This window comes from Rhinoderma darwinii, chromosome 2 (genome assembly GCF_050947455.1).
Source record: "Rhinoderma darwinii isolate aRhiDar2 chromosome 2, aRhiDar2.hap1, whole genome shotgun sequence".
NCBI classification, from domain to species: Eukaryota; Metazoa; Chordata; class Amphibia; order Anura; family Rhinodermatidae; genus Rhinoderma; species Rhinoderma darwinii.
Window position 1 is genome coordinate 126,848,842 of NC_134688.1, and position 17,653 is coordinate 126,866,494.

General features: G+C 42.0%; 1 protein-coding gene across 7 annotated transcripts in view; it reads left to right on the forward strand.

Annotated features, from left to right (window-relative positions):
• The window catches only part of ENOX1 (ecto-NOX disulfide-thiol exchanger 1), a 686,747-nt gene that overhangs the window by 244,458 nt on the left and 424,636 nt on the right, over positions 1-17,653 (forward strand). For all 7 annotated transcript variants that reach the window (XM_075852278.1, XM_075852272.1, XM_075852273.1 and 4 more), the window contains one exon: positions 8,120-8,168. The gene's annotated coding sequence lies outside the window, so the exon portion shown is untranslated. The remainder of the gene's footprint in view (positions 1-8,119; positions 8,169-17,653) is intronic.

The window sequence follows — 17,653 nt, forward strand, 5'->3', positions numbered from 1 at the left end:
AGGCCTAACCACTGAACTGAATTCCTATAATATAGTGGGAAAGTTAGTATTTCTAACATTTTAGATTTATTTCTCTCATATAGCGCTAACATATCCTGCAGCGTGGTCATCACTTGCTGTCCCCAGTGGGGCTCTCACTCTAAATTTAAATAGCTCTGGTTTTTTTGCAGTGTGGGAGCAAACTGGAGTATCTGGAGGAAACCCATGCGAACACAGGGAGATCATACAAACTCCATGCAGATCTTGCCCTAGGTTGGTTTTGAATCCAGAACTGCAGCGCTGCAAGACAACAGTGCTAACCACTAATTCTCCGTGCTGTACAGTGCCTGGTGTATAGTCTGCACTACTCAGAATGCAAAGAACTACAGAACATTTTTGCAGACCTAGAGCAAACAAGGAACACAGAGATTTTAGTTTAAAAAATAAAAAAAAAAAATCAATAAAAAGAAATTAAAGAGTGACTGCATTTTCAGAAAGCTTTTGATAGGTCATGGAGTAATATTAAAAGTTTGGGTGGTGAAACCCCAAACGTCGCTATAACGAAGGTGCAGAAGCGCTCAGCTGAGCATTTTGCACCTGTGACCCGCATGATGAGGAGCGCTGAGGACAGACTCATAGACTATCTTTGTGAGCCATCAGCAGCCTAATGAGGGGCGCTGATCACAACCGGAGTTGCAGAGTGCTCAGCTGAGCGGTTCTGCCCCTTAGTTTCAGCAATGGCGGAGGTCTCCTCATCTGGACCTTCACCGATCAAAACTTCTGATTTATGTTTTTAAATCTTTTAACATAAGTTATTATGAAAAGCTCCAATTTGTAAGGCTGCATGTAATCACAGCACCCGTATGCTAAATGACCTCCATGGTGATGCAGTAGAACACACCATGTATACCGATTGTATGTTCCCTGTTTTGTGACGATGGTTTGGGGTTTATATGTAAAGAAACTTTCACCTCATTTTCACATTTTGCAATTTTGAAAAAATCGTTACATAAAAACTTTAAATTTGTCCACGTAACATCTATGAGCAGTTTCTTGACAAACAGTAGTTTTTACTTTTTTCATTTGTAGTGTTTTTAGCACAAGCCTTTTACTTCAACTAATTTCTAAAGGTTATTTTAAGACATGTCAGTCTTCCAAGTGAAATTATTCTGTTGATGTCAGAAGCTAGGCAACATTACTTTGTCTTACAAAAGATCACCGTATAAAGTTCAATGTGGAAAGAAGTATGATTTATAACTATTGTCGATAATGGTAAAGTTTTATGTAGATTATAAAAAAAAAAAATCCCAGTAGAAAATGTTGTAAAAGGGGTTGTCATTTTTGGATTGGATTTGCCCTACTTGTTAGAATAATCCCTTGACAATAAACAGATCACAAAGTGTTCCCCTGCTTGGACCCTTGGCAATCAGCTTTGATCTGTGCAGAAATGTGCAGCGCCACCACTGGTGCAATGAAGAACTAAACCGTGCCTGTTCAAATCCATGAGATGTCTGTGTAATACAGGACAGGTCCTCCAGAGCGAGAGACGTTCTTTGTATCTACACTCCACTCTGGCCAAAAGGTGAGGATCCTGAACACAAGACACCCCTCTATTAACACAGAATTATGTTTTCTAAACTGGACAAGCATTTTAATGGAAAGCAAAATATAGGTGTAAAAGTGTCGTGAAGAATATTTTTTTATTATAAAGCAGCAGCACTTTATATAGAAATGACCTTCTTTAATGTTTATTTCATACATACATACATACATACATACATACATACATACATACATACATACATACATACATCTATATATCTATGAATAAAGCTACAGTATAGATTAATTATAGGGGAGATGTATCAAAACTGGTGCAAAGTGGAGTTGTTGACCATGGCAACCAATCAGAGTGCTCCTTTCATTTTCCAAATGGCTTCTGAAAAACAAGAGGTGGAATCTGGTTGGTTGCAATGGGCATATAGTCTACTTTTCCTTGGCACCAGTTTTGCTATATGTCTATGTTTTTTCATTCAGGCTTCGGTGCCCAGTTTTTCTCTTTCTTTCTTTGCTATGGAGCACGAATCCTTCACCCACACACTTGCACATGAGAATCTCTGCAGGCCTTTTCTTAGAACTGTGTGTTTTGCTGTTCCTCTGTAATTCTTCTAGAAATGTATGAATAAATTGACAACTGGGCGTTACCGTTCCCCTTGTAAAAAGGCGTGTGTCCCTACAGACTGGTACTGTCCAATCAGTGCTTACCGTATCAGACGCTGTAGGGGCACGCCCTATTAACAAAGGGGTTCGTAACCGTCAGTTATTTATGCTTTTCCAGGAGTAATAAGAGGAAACAACCCAGAGTTTTAAGAAATATTCTTCATTGTTGTTTCATGGGGAATCTAAGTATGGATTTAAATGGGAGGGCTGAGAGGTCCTCTTTAACTACAACTATTACTACTGTTAATTACTACTGGCAACTGACTTTAACTACCATTAGTAATTGATTACAAGATTACAATTCTGGATTTGCGTGCCTTTCACTGCGGAGTCGTGTTATTTTTGGACATCAGCAATAACTTTTGTAAGCAATGTTGTCTCCCTTTTCTTGGCAGTAGGGTGTATTTTGTGCATTGGTTTATCTTTGCATAGACCGTGTTTTGTGTCTCTATTCTGCGTTGGCTATTGTCAGTGACAAAACTGTTCTGTGCTGTTTTTCATATCTTATCCTTATGCTTACAAATCCCTTATCAAGTGTTTGAGTGATCCATCATAATTTCCTCCGTGAATCATGACCCATCTTTGTTTACCAGCAGAAGTGAGATGACTTGCACGATGAATAGTATAATGGCATGTCACATAAATTGATGGTATTGATGATGCTGCAAGAACAAGCGTGAAACTCCTTTTTCCTGTTTATTTTGTATTGATTTTATTGCCTGCAGAAGGGTAATCCTACTCTACTTCAACCGCCCTTCTGTCAGAAATGTCTGTCGTCTTGTGCTCATAGCAATATTTTTATATCACATCATTTCCAACCCAAACTTCTCTGTTCTCTTTATAATACGAGAAACATTAATTTGGCCCTGAAGATGTCAGAGGATAGGACTTTATGGTCACTAATGGTTCTTCTCCCTCACCCTCCAATGTCATCTGTACCTGTGTTTTTTTTTTTATTATAGGAAATCGGGACAATTTTGTCCTGAATTGTTTATTGTACTTATAGTTTGTCTTTGATTAATAGCAATCTTATTGTTATTTAAAATTGGAATACTCTATCTCATAGGGTTTACAAATAACTACAGACTTCTCATGACACTCCCATTAAACTTATTGTAGTCTCATTGATCACGCTGATGAAAACGTCCTGTTTTTTGCGCATTTTTCGCTAGCAGACATTTTCATTTTAAAGTTCTATAAACATTTAGCAATGTTTCCAAAGTTGATTACTGCCCTAACCTTTTAGATTTCATTCAGACTAACGATTTTCACGTCCATGGGATTTCCAAGTGTAGAACAGACCGCACCCTGACTGAACACTGACACATTATAGTTAGTGGGTCATTTTGTCCGTGTTTCATGCATGAATGGCCCATAAAACTCTACTGGTCTGCGTGAAAAACTGAGGCCATGCAGATGCCATCCTTTCTGTTCCATTTTTCGCAGCTGGCTGCCTGGAGACACTTGAGAAGTGAAACCAGGAAGTCGAGCCAGAGCAGTTTGGTCCTGAATATAACATGGTCAGAAGCAAAAATTCCGCACAAGAAAAAAATGTGTGTTTTTTTTTTAAATTTAGGATTTAATTTTTTTTTTAATTCTAAACTTTATTGAGCTTTTTTGGTTTAATTTTTTTTAGTCCCACTGTGGGATTTAAAGAGGCTCTGTCACCACATTATAAGTGCCCTATCTTCTACATAATGTGATCGGCGCTGTAATGTAGATTACAGCAGTGTTTTTTTTTATTTAGAAAAACGATAAATTTTGACCAAGTTATGACCTGGTTTAGATTTATGCTAATGAATTTCTTAATGCCCAACTGGGTGTTTTTTAGCTTTTGACTAAGTGGGCGTTGTAAAGAGAAGTGTATGACGCTGACCAATCAGTGACCAATCAGTGTCATGCACTTCTCTCCATTCATGTACTCAGCACATAGTGATGTTGCGTTGTTCACGATGTGCTGTCACTTACTCACACATTAACTTTACTGAAGTGTCTTGAGAGTGAATAGACATCACTTCCAGCCAGGACGTGATGTCTATTCATAATCCCGACACTTCGGTAACGTTTGTGTGGGACTTAAAGCACAGCACATCGAGATCACACCATGTTGTCATTTACAGCGTGTCTCGGGAGATCACGCTTGCTGTCATTAAGTCCCACACAAACGTTACCGACGTGCTGGGATTGTGAATAAACATCGCGTCCTGGCTGGAAGTGATGTCTATTCACTCTCAGGACACTTCAGTAAAGTTAATGTGTGAGTAAGTGACAGCACATATTGATCTCGCAAGATCACTATGTGCTGATTACATGAATAAGGAGAAAAGTATGATGCTGATTGGTCAGCGTCATACACTTCTCTTTAGAACGCCCACTTGGTCAAAAGCTAAAAAAACGCCCAGTTGGGCATTAAGAAGGTCATTAGCATAAATCTAAAATAGGTCATAACTTGGTCAAAATTGATTGTTTTTCTAAATAAAAAACACTTATCTAAATTACAGCGCCGATCACATTATGTAGAAGATAGGGCACTTATAATGTGGTGACAGAGCCTCTTCAACTATTTGATCATTTGATTGCTTTTATAATACACGGCAATACTTCTGTATTGCAGTGTATTACCCATGTCAGTGTAAAACTGACACGCATTATTAGGCCCTGCCTCCGGCATCTACTGTTGGCAGAAATAGGGGTGTTTGACAAGCCTCTGGCTGCCATGGAAACATCTCGTTGCAGGGGAGTCGATGGGGTGACAAAGGGTGCCACCTCCCTCATAAAATGACTTAGATGCTGCGGTCGCTATTGACCATGACATCTAGTGGGTTAACCAGCCGGGATCAGAGGTAACGCGAATCCCAGCCATTAGAGCAAGAGCCGACTGTCTTTAGACAGTCAAACACCCGTGAAAAGGTGATGCTGTAGCATAAGTACCCTGATGACTGCCGTGAAAAGGCGTATCGCCAGTCAATAAGGGGTATATATAGATATATGTATATAGCGATCTATCTCTATAGCTATCGATCTATTTTTATAGCTATCGATCTATCTCTATATCTATCCATCTCTATAGCTATCTATCTAACTCTTACAGTTGTGTCCTTTTTTTTAAATTATTTCTATATCGGACATATCCCAAGTAGTGTTTCAGGATGTTAAACTTGTTAAAAAATAAATAAATATATAATTAAAAAAATCAGCCATTGTCCATAGACTTTCATGTAAACAAAATAAAGTGTGCTTTATTTACTGGATCTTGCGAGATTATATTAAATTGGTATCCTGACAAATTGTATGATGCAATTCAAGAATAGTAAAGGGTGGTTAAGGTGTTCTGTAAGAGGAGGCACCAAGCTTTCTCTACTGTTTTAGTGACTTCCATAGACTTCAATGAGGAGAGAGCTGCGACAGTCTATCGCTACCTGAAAGAAGCATTCTCAAGATGTGGGGGCCCGGAGATGTGTGTGGGGGATGTTCTTAACAGACGTGGCATATGCTGTGGATATTCCATAAGCATCTAAGATGTGAAACTGAAGTGCTGGGATTTATGACCACTCTGCTCCTCTTCTATATAATAGATCTTTACCATTACTGTACATAGTGGCCGCCCATTCCTTTACATAGTGGCCGCCCATTCCTTTATAGTGTTGATGTTGATATAAATGTTGGTCATGATATATCATTTGTCTATAAATAGAAACCATTTATTCTCTAGTAGTAGTAATTCCATGGTGTATACTAAAACGATATATATTTTGCACATTCTGTATATTTCTGCTTTGGCTTAGTGACTATGAAACAAACCTCAGCAGTAGTAGCCAGGGCAAGCAAATATATATGCAGCACTTAATCAGATTGCTGTGCTTGGATTGATCAAGACATCAATATGTGGAAATTGTGTTTCACTGGGGATACACTTCCTGCTGCGGAATACGTCTCTAAGCATTTATCCAGGCCTGAAAAGTGAATGTATTGAGTGGAGTGGATTGTATCTTACCCCAGGATAATAATTTTCATGACGATTAGAGGTGTGACGCTTTGTCTCCTCGTGTTTGTGTATGACTTGGAATGAGATGGAATAGAAAAGGCTTTGACGGATTTGTATTATTTTTTTTTCTGTAATCTGCTCGGACCCCCCCCCCCCCCACCATTATATTGATTTGAAACCGTCGCATGTCAAGCAGCACGGGGAACCGTATCTTGTCGCTCCTCTTTGTGCTTCAATTAGACTGCTGTAATTTACATGTTGGCTTTCTTACTGATATGGAAGCTTTGCCTGGTTAGCTGGGATATTCTTATCCGGCATTAGTGCTGTAATATAATGATTTATTAAGGCGGTGGAGGAAATATTGATCTCACTAATAGCTTCAGCCTTGGCATATAATGCTTTACATTTTACTTGGCTTAAAGGGACACATGCTTTGTCTGTATACTTGCACGCTGCTGGCCATGAATATTTAGATTCCTGGGAAGGATTAGTATTCTCAGTAGTACTTGGAGGTCCCTCATGTAATGATTTACTAGGTGGAGAGCATTCATAATATTGGAATACAAAATTGCTGTGATCCGCTGTCATACATTAAAGACCGTTACCATTTACTCCTTTCTAAAAGAGACGTCTGAATTCTATGAAATGGGAAATACTTGTCATTTCAACCAGTTGGTTACTCTTTCTTAGGTGATTTTTTTTCATTAACCTTAATAAAACTGCATAAAAGCTCTTTATATATATATATATATATATATATATATATATATATATATATAGCAGAGCACTTTCTTGGGAGCCACATAGAAGAGATCTGTGATCCTTTTTGCCCATTTTCTCTCCACCAGTACAGGATGAAAATGATACAACTAAGGGGTTGCTGATTGCCTGCAGGTTCCTCTTAGGTGGCATGTAGACAACAGGGAAATGTGGCCCAGTACTACAGACCCATAGGCACTCTGTGTGGCGCCCTATGATTCTCCATACTCTGCCGTATTGGAGAGGTGATGTTTTTTTCTATCTATTTTATACAAAATTCAACAGAAAAAAGGTACAGTTGTGCCCCATGGAAGTCTGTTGGGGACGGTAACCACTCTGTTGGCACTGCTATTTGATTGTAACTATTTTTATAGCTGCTGCTATGTGGCACAATTGTGAGTAATTCTGTATGGTGCACAAAGTGGTTTGTGCAATTGTTTTTCTTTCTTTTTTTTTTTTTACTAAGCTTGCATTATAGTGGGGGAAAGCTGCAGGGTGGCACCACTATGTAGGTACTATGTAGTCTTAGTGTTGGAACAATCTGCTTTGATAACAACGATGAGGCCAGGGGTGCAGTTTTTGAATCCGGGAGAAAGAAAGACCTGAATATTTTCTTTTTTCCTTCCTTAAAAAATTGCCTTTGGTTAAAACAAAACAACAAAAAACTGCATTAAACGACTAAACGTGATCCTGTTTTATTATTGCTGCCTTAGGCCTCATGTACTCATGAAAATACACAACCCAAAAAATGGGGCATGCTCCATCCATGCCATATTACGGGTAATGCAGTTCTTCAGACCACATCATATGGCGGCACCCTGACGCTCCATGTCCATAATAGGCCAATGATGTGTGCATGGACCTTTTAGATAGGTAATCTCAAACAAAAAGATTTAAACCATGACTATTTTTGGATATATAATTTCCTAAACCCTGTAAAAGATGACCTGTTACATTCATTTTGTCCCATGTTCAATAAAGAAAAGCTACCGTTAATTTCATGCAAGTAAGAATCATTGGTAGTGCTGATTCATGTAAGCCGTAAGTGATAAGCGTTACCTTGTGTGCTCTTGTAAATATATTCATACTGGTTTTAATACCTATTTTATATTGGCAATCATGCTCATTTTGCTTCTGGGATACCAGGCTGATTAGATTTTTTTTATAATTTTCCAGATTAATCTGACCTTTTGGAGTGTGAAATTGCTGAAGACAATTTAAACAGGTAACTTTTATTTCCAGCTACCGTCCACTTATTTTTGTTTTGCAGGTGTAGTAGGAATATGCTGTGTAGTAAAGTCTCTTTGAGGGGAAAACAATAGGCACTGCATAATTCACAAATTCGTTGTCCAGCAAATTTGTTAAGCCCTGCTGTGAAGAATTAGTACCGTATTATGTTCTTTGGGGAAAACCAGTTTCTGTTTTTTTGTTTTGTTTTGTTTTTTAACCTATTTCACTGTTTTATTTAATCTTTAAATTAAAAGTATAGTCCGAGTTCTCTGGAGCTGTAATCATTTTAAGGTTTCTTGCAAAACCATTTCCTATGGGATTATCTGGCCATGGGAATGTCTTGCGATTTTTCAGTTTCTTTTTCCTATAGAAATTACTTTACAAAGCCCAATATTGAATTGTTTTGATCAACATTTAAATTTATTCAGTTCTTTAAAAGAACTAATCAAAATGTGGTCTATTTTTATTGTAGCTCTTGTAAACTTGTTCTCCATGAGAGCACGTTCTTGAATATGAAAACATACAGCTTTTATTGTGTACCTATAGCTTCTTGTATTAATGCATTCAATTATTACTCATTTTTGCTTTTATCATTCGCTATTTCAGTATAGACCACTAACTCCATCTTAACAAGGATATTAACAAAGAATTTGCAGTATCCGCATCTTAAATGGTCATACTTGCAACTTGGCCAGGGGCGTAACTAGGATAGACTGAGCCCCATGGCAAACTCTTGACTTGCCCCCCCCCCCAGGTGCCACAAGCAGCCCCCCTTATAGAAAGTGCCCCCTGTAGAATGTGCTATACAGCCCCGACTATAGACCGTGTCACTCCCCACTTGTAGATAGCACCCCCACCTCCCCCTTGTAGATAGTGCCATACAGCCCCCTGTAAATATCACAATAAAGCCGTCCCTATATATAGCGCTATACAGCTCCCACTGTATATAGTGTCACATAGCCCCCCTCCCTTGTAGATAGAGCCGCACAGCCCCCCCTTAGTAGATGGTGCCGCACCGCCCCCCTTAGTAGATGGAGCCGCACGGCCCCCCTTAGTAGATGGAGCCGCACGGCCCCCCTTAGTTGATGGTGCCGCACGGCCCCCCTTAGTAGATGGTGCCGCACGGCCCCCCTTAGTAGATGGTGCCGCACGGCCCCCCTTAGTAGATGGTTCCGCACGGCCCCCCCTTAGTAGATGGTGCCGCACGGCCCCCCCTTAGTAGATGGTGCCGCACGGCCCCCCCCTTAGTAGATGGTGCCGCACGGCCCCCCTTAGTAGATGGTGCCGCACGGCCCCCCTTAGTAGATGGTGCCGCACGGCCCCCCCTTAGTAGATGGTGCCGCACGGCCCCCCCCTTAGTAGATGGTGCCGCACGGCCCCCCCCTTAGTAGATGGTGCCGCACGGCCCCCCCTTAGTAGATGGTGCCGCACGGCCCCCCCTTAGTAGATGGTGCCGCACGGCCCCCCCTTAGTAGATGGTGCCGCACGGCCCCCCTTAGTAGATGGTGCCGCACGGCCCCCCCTTAGTAGATGGTGCCGCACGGCCCCCCCTTAGTAGATGGTGCCGCACGGCCCCCCCTTAGTAGATGGTGCCGCACGGCCCCCCCTTAGTAGATGGTGCCGCACGGCCCCCCCTTAGTAGATGGTGCCGCACGGCCCCCCCTTAGTAGATGGTGCCGCACGGCCCCCCCTTAGTAGATGGTGCCGCACGGCCCCCCCTTGTAGATGGTGCCGCACGGCCCCCCCTTGTAGATGGTGCCGCACGGCCCCCCCTTGTAGATGGTGCCGCACGGCCCCCCCTTGTAGATGGTGCCGCACGGCCCCCCCTTGTAGATGGTGCCGCACGGCCCCCCCTTGTAGATGGTGCCGCACGGCCCCCCCTTGTAGATGGTGCCGCACGGCCCCCCCCTTGTAGATGGTGCCGCACTATCCCCCCCCCCCTTGTGTACAGTGCAACACAGCCCCCCTTGTGTATAGTGCCACAAAGCAATGGCGCATCCAAAAAAGTTGTATCAGCCAGGGTGATGTCAATCAAACATGGAAAGTTGGGTTTGGAGGCAGGACTATGTGACTCTTCAGGATAGCGGCACCGCCCCATGACCCTTTTAATGGGTAATTCGCATATAGTGTGCGCTTTTTTAGAAGTGGATTTTAAAGATTTTGCTGCATCTGAAAAAAACATACATTTGGAAATATTGTCAGGTCATGTATTACCGCATGGTGGCGGCTCAAGAGGTTAAAAGTACCACACATTCCCATGAAATATACAATGAGTTGAGAACAATTCCATCTGCCCTGCAATTTTGTTATTATAAATATATTTTATATAATTACAGCTCCAGAACCAAGCTCAATACATATATACATCCCCAGAATAGAGTGCTGTACATATAAACAGCACCAGAACCGAGCTCAGTAAATATCTACAGTACCACAACCGAGCTCCGTACATATGTACAGAGCCAGAAGAAAGCTCAGTACATATATACATCCCCAGAACCAAGCTCAGTACATATATACAGCCCCAGAACCAAGCTCAGCACATATATACGGCTCCAGAACCAAGCTCAGTACATATATACAACCCCTGCCGTATAGGTTTGTAAGGCGTAAAACTACAGCTCCTAGCATGTCCCGAACAATAGTAAGGATATGCGGTTTCACAAAAAAAATCATACCACCCATCATCTTGCAGATCATACAGTGACTACAGTGCTGATTAGAGGCGGCATAAACATTTACATGAAGTGACTCACTGGTGACGTCTCAGATTCTAGTTCTTTTCTTCTCCCTCCGGTCCAGGCCTCTATGATAGATTTCTTCCGGCTATGACCCATTTCTGCAGTTTTCCGCTTAGATGTCTTCACTTCTCGCTTTTAAAACATTTCTGCACCTATAAACGAAGTAAAAATTCTCAACACCTCTAAATATAAAAAAGCGCCATACACTGCCACCACTAACTATAATAGCGCCATTCACTGTGTCCCTGATTATAATTGTCCCACACACTGTCCCACACACTTTCCCACACGTAGATAGTTCCGCCATAGCACCCTGTAGAGTGACCCCCCTAGAGCACCTGTAGAGTGACCCACATACAACCCTCTGTAGATATTGCCCACATATGGACCCCAGAGCTGCAAGGCAATAATGCTAACCACTGAGCACTATATGTACTGCCCCTATATAGATAGTGCTCCATATATAGCCCACCTCTGTAGATAGTGCCTCACATATAGCCCACCCCTTTAGACAGTGCCCTATATATAGCCCCCCAGTAGATAATGATGAATGGAAAGGATGATCCTTTATGAAAAATATGGAACATGTCCTATTTCAGGCTGTAATAACGGCTCGGGCAGGCCCATAGAAGTCTATGGGGCTCCCGTAATTACGGGTGGCTACATGTGTGCACCCGTAATTACGGGAGCGTTGCTAGGTGACGTCAGGGGACATTCACTGTCCAGGGTGGTGAAAGAGTTAACTGATCGGCAGTAACTCTTTCAGCACCCGGGACAGTGACTACCGCTGGAGTTAATAGTATTAAAAGTTAACTTACCCAGAAGTCTTCTTTTTCTTCTTCTTCCTCCAGTCCGGCCTCCCAGGATGACGTTTCATCCCATGTGACCGCTGCAGCGAATCACAGGCCAATCACTAGCTGCAGCGGTCACATGAACTGCCGCGTCATCCAGGGAGGTCGGACTGGATCTCGAGGGACGCGTTACCAAGACAACGGTACGTATGAACTTCTTTTACTTTCAATCGCTGCGGAAACTCTGCCCGAAAGGGCTGCCCCTTCTCTCTTTCCAGCACTGATAGAGAGAAGGGGCTGCCGATTAGTGCAGAGAAAACAGGTCCGTAACTACGGGTGGAATACTGGTGACACCGGACCCGTATTTACGGCATGTGTCCGTAAATACTGGTGGAATGCGGGTCGAATAGGTGTAACAAAGGACCCGTATTTACGCCAGTATTTACAGGAGGGAAAAAAATAAATTTGTGTGCATGAGGCCTTAGTTGTTTTATTTCAATTATTGCTTTTCTGGCATATCATACCTTTTTCATTAGAGTCTCCTTTTCTTTGTCTAAGGCCCCATGCACACGAACGTAAAAACGCCCGTAATTACGCCACATTTTTACGGGCCCATGGACTTCTATTGGCCACGGGTACCTCCCCGTATGCTTACGGGAAGGTGCCCGTGCCGTTGAAAAATATAGAACATGTCCTATTTCAGGCCGTAATTACGGCACGGGCAGGCCCATAGAAGTCTATGGGGCTCCCGTAATTACGGGTGACTACGTGTGTGCACCCGTAATTACGGGAGCGTTACTAGGCGACGTCCGTAAATAGTCACTGTCCAGGGTGCTGAAAGAGTTAAACGATCAGCAGTAACTCTTTCAGCACCCTGGACAGTGACTTCCGATCACAATATAGATCAACCTGTAAAAAAAAAAGTTCATACTTAGCCAGAACTCCCTGCTTCTTCCTCCAGTCTGGCCTCCCAGGATGACGTTTCAGCCCATGTGACCACTGCAGCCAATCACAGGCTGCAGCGGTGACATGGACTGCTGCGTCATTCAGGGAGGTCGGACTGGATGTCAAGAGAGGAACGCGTCACCAAGACGATGGCTGGGTAAGTATGAATTACTTTTACTAGGGAAAGGGCTGCCCCTTCTCTCTATCCTGCACTAATAGAGAGAAGGGCTGCCGATTACTGCAGTGTAATTTTGCAGCGAAAACGTGCCCGTAAATACGGGTGGAATACGGGTGACACCGGACCTGTATTTACGGGCACGGGTCCGTAAATACTGGTGCAATACGGGTCGAATACGTGTGACCAAGGACCCGTATTTACGCCAGTATTTACGGGAGGACAAAAATACGTTAGTGTGCATGAGGCCTTAATTGTAGCAAGTTCTGAATTTCTTCTTGAAAAGGTCTATACTTTTACACTGAACAAGTTGGAATGTCCTTGCTTCAGTCCCACTCATTAATCACATGCTTTATTTAGAACTAATTTTACCAGTGCAGATCTATTATCCCCAAATAAATAATTCTCTTGTAGTTAGACCCAGATACTATCTTGCACTTACAATTATCTCCCACACGCCAGGAGAAAAGCAATGTGTCCTGACAGAGCGCGGCACAGATTGAGCAATAACCACATTCTTCACAGATGATTAAAAATCACATTTCTGAAATGGGATTGCTTCATAAATGTGTGCGCTCTGGGAGTCATTGCAATAAGTCCTGCAGCACAACTGGGCTTTAAAGACTGTTCTCGAAGAGAGAGGCGACTATAACCAAACAAGTGACGTTCCTGTACCTATTACTTTATTTTCAACATTTACTCAGAGCTGCGATAAGTGAAGTTCCTGTAACTTTTATATTAATAAACTGCGATATGAGAAATTCCTAATGTATTGTTAACAGAATTACCCCCCTTATATGTGGGTGCTTTTACAATAATAATTCTGCAAGCCTGTCTGAAAATAAAATTCCCCCCTCCTACACAGCATGTGGTTTCTGTTGCGGGGTGTCATGGTGCAAGGGAGACACCCCAACCCTTTTTTTTTTGCTGCGAGGATGCTCTAAAATAAAAATGACATTTGTGCCCTCGACATGGTTTTTTACTTTAATTACTAAAACAACTAGCCTGTTGGCGCCCCCCTCTCTCTGCCTCATGTAAGTTATAATGAATGTAGGGCATAGTGATGTTGGCGCTGCGTGAAGGACCTCGGACCCCTCTGATCTTCAGGGTCACACCACCGTGATATGGTGAACAAGTGTCACACACTGCTTGTCACCGTGGCGCTAGTGTCATAACAGCGTCCTAGACATGTGATCCAGATACTGCACAATGCACCCGCGTCTATCTTGCGTTGCTTGCTTCTCCACTCTGCCTGCGTCCGACATTATCTATGAGTAGGACCGGGATTCTAGAGTCATACCAGTGTCCGTCACGTTATGCAGGTTCTGCACGACGCTCAACAATGCACAAATCAATTAAATTATTTGGGGGCCTAATTTTATTTTTACCCCAATACTAAATTGGCAAAAGCAAACAAAGCCCTTATTTCCCAGATACCTAAATTATTATATAAGGTGCCTAGAAATAATTTTTAATTGTTAACATAAAGAACAGACTAAGCTACAAACAAAATAACACTGTGGTCTGACAGTAGAAATAGTTGGTGTTGAAAGTATAGCAAGATCCTTATAGACGTAGAACTTTCTCGATATTTAAAATCTTAAGGTTCCCCGGCGACCACAGACTCTTTGCTCAATGCAAGAACCTGATGCTTTAAAGTGTAGCTAAACGTTTCACTAACTTCTGACGTCATAGTGCCCTGTCAGAAGTTTGGATTGGTGGGGGTCTGAGCACAGAGACCCCCACCAATCGCTAGAACGAAGCAGCTGAAGCGCTTGTGTGAGTGCTCAGCCGCTTCATGTCTGTTTGGCTTTTTCCGGAAATAAATGTAGCGGTGGAAAGTCTATGAGCCCGTACTCTGATACATCGGTTTTCCGGAAAAAGCCGAACAGACGCGAAGTGGCTGAGCGCCCACACAAGCGCTTCAGCTGCTTCGTTCTAGCGATTGGTGGGGGTCTCCATGCTCGGACCCCCACCAATCCAAACTTCTGACATGTCACTATGACATGTCTAAAGTGCAGCTAAACGTTTGACAAACTTCTAAGACCTGATGGAAGAACCTGATGCCTATTTATGCAAGAGCGGCTGAAAAATGTCATAAATTAGACATATCCTTGCAAATCACATCAAAGAAGGACATAGTTACTAAAAAAAACAAACACCAAAAGGGGCCATGCTTACTACTTTGAACCTGCCCTTGTATTAGTAAGTGTGGCCCCTTTCTGGTTTTTTTTTAATATCCTTGTAAATGTGTCTCCGTTCATGAAAAATAACTCACAAAACAGATCTGCATAGCGGAGTACTTTTATAACGTCTTCACAGGTGAGTTCACTACAACAGCTAAGAGGTCAGAACATAAAAGCATTTTTAATGTTGTCTTTTTGCTGTTTTACATGCTCGGCAATGGAAAAAATAATGCATACTGTGCCTTTTAACCCTTTTTGCTACTGGGGGTTTTTGAACATTTTGCACCTCTCGTAGCAAGGACAATTTTCACACTTTTGATATGTACAAATAAAACCCTAAATTACAAACCAAAAAAATAATCCTCTATACCTATATATTTTCTAAAAGTAGACACCTGACACTTTGCCAAACTGCCACTTACTACTTTGATACAAAATTACATGATGTTGCCTGTGTGTATAATGTGAAATTTTTCATTTAGGCTACAAATAAACATTTTTATGCATTCAAAAAAAAAATTACCGTTTTACCCGACCAGACTATCAGATGCAGCACATATCCTAAAATTAAAAGTTCAATATGTGCAGAGTTCATACATACATTTATGCCTGTCTACATGCACATATTGAAGAGACCAAAAATATGATTTTAATTGAAAAAAACAAACCACAACCTATAACAGGGATTACACGCCTTAAAAAGTAAGTGCACCCCCAAACCCTATATATTTCCTTATAGACAACCTGAAAATTGCAATTGTCTTGAGGAGCTGTTGGCAGCCATGTCCACCTTTTTCCATCAGTTTGTAACTATTATGAAAAAAATAATAATAAAAATGCATTATATCATACATTTGCGCCTAAAACTCACATACAAAAACAACGTAAAAATAGTAGACCAAGGAGTACAAAGTTATTTATACCACATACGTCTACATCAACATAAGCTCAAAAATACTGAAACAGACCATGCAATATTTGGCAATCATCCACAAATGTGTTAACATATACTGCGTATGGCAAACCGCTAATATGTTACCAAAATCTTTTTTTATTTTTTTTAATTTGTGAGCACACCGCATACCGTGTATAAAAATAACACTTGATGATTTACATATACAACCACATTCATCCCACTTTTCATTAAACCACGATTATAAGCAAATACTGCATAAAAAACTTCTCTGACTAAAACGTGTACTCGAGCAGACCCCTTATGCAATCAAAATGTACTCTACAAAGAACTGTAAGATGTGGGGAGTTGATACATACCATACATGTCTACATTCACGTGTGTGTTTAAAGAAACGCCAAAACCACAGAAATGCACTAACCAGTTTTTGCATGCAAATTTGGGATCATATAGGCAAATAATTTTCCATCCCCCTAGTCGATCTCTTATGCCTTATTCACACGAACATTGTATTCTTCCGTGTGCTGTCCGTTAATTAAATGGACAGCACACGGACCTATGCAATTCAATGGGGCTATTCAGACATCCGTGATTTTTCACGCTGCGTGTTTCCGTTAAGTGAAGCTCACTGCATGTCCTATTCTGGTCCGTTTTTGCAGATGACGTTGCCCATTAAAGTCTATGGGTGCGTGAAAATCCCGGAAAGCACACGGACGTCATCCATGTGCTGCCCGTGTTTCTAGCAACGGTTGTGAAACATGTTGAGAATTTTTTTTTGAAAAAGTACAGCAACGCTGACATTAAACTCATTCCACACGGAACTGAAATGCGTTAAATACGGTCTGTTTTTTTGTGGATGTAAATCGGACATACTCATCTAAATAAGGCCCGAGGCTGTGTTCACACATTGTCAAATCTCATTTTGTTATGCCACAATTTAAAAAAACATTACGCTAAAGATTGTGTACGGTCCGGATAAGGACAGTGTATAATATACGACTTTATTGGTTCAAGTGCTTGGTAAAACTTGTGACATCATGATCTGGACGCTGGTAAATGTCATGGTCATGGTGTTAATAAACGGCCTAATCAGGAGCAGAGGGGCGATCAGATGAGCTACTGCTCATCTGCCTACTCCTTTTGTTGAAATAAAAAAAATAAAAAATGCCCCTCCACCATTACACCCCCCTGCCTGCTTATGTGACACTCAGAGAGCAAGTATGCTCTCTGGTTGATAAGGGTGGTGATAACACAAAGAAAGGTTTAATGTTACCACTCCCCCTGCGTCTTGTCCAGTCATACAGGAGCAGGAGGAGGATCTCAACTTCAACCTTCTCCCTGCTTGTTACCTGAAAACCCCTCCTGCTGGCACACCCTCTATTCCTTCACACCCCCCCCCCCTGCTGGCACACCCTCTATTCCTTCACACCCCCCCCCCCCCTGCTGGCACCCCTCTCTTCACTTGGGCTGAAGTAAAAGCTGCAAATACATGCTGTTCTCACTTCAACCTGCTCTAACTCCGGCTAGGTTGCAGCTAGAGCATCTTCGCTTTAAAACCAGACCTGGATCTCGGCTCTATCTGCGACCTAGCCTGAATTAGATCTGTTAGAAGTATGGGTTGAAGTGAGAGCTGCAAGTATATTCAGTTCTTCAACTTGCTCTGGCTAGAGCTGCGATGCAGGGATTGTTTGAAAGCTAAGAAACTTATCTACGACCTATCCTAAGTTAG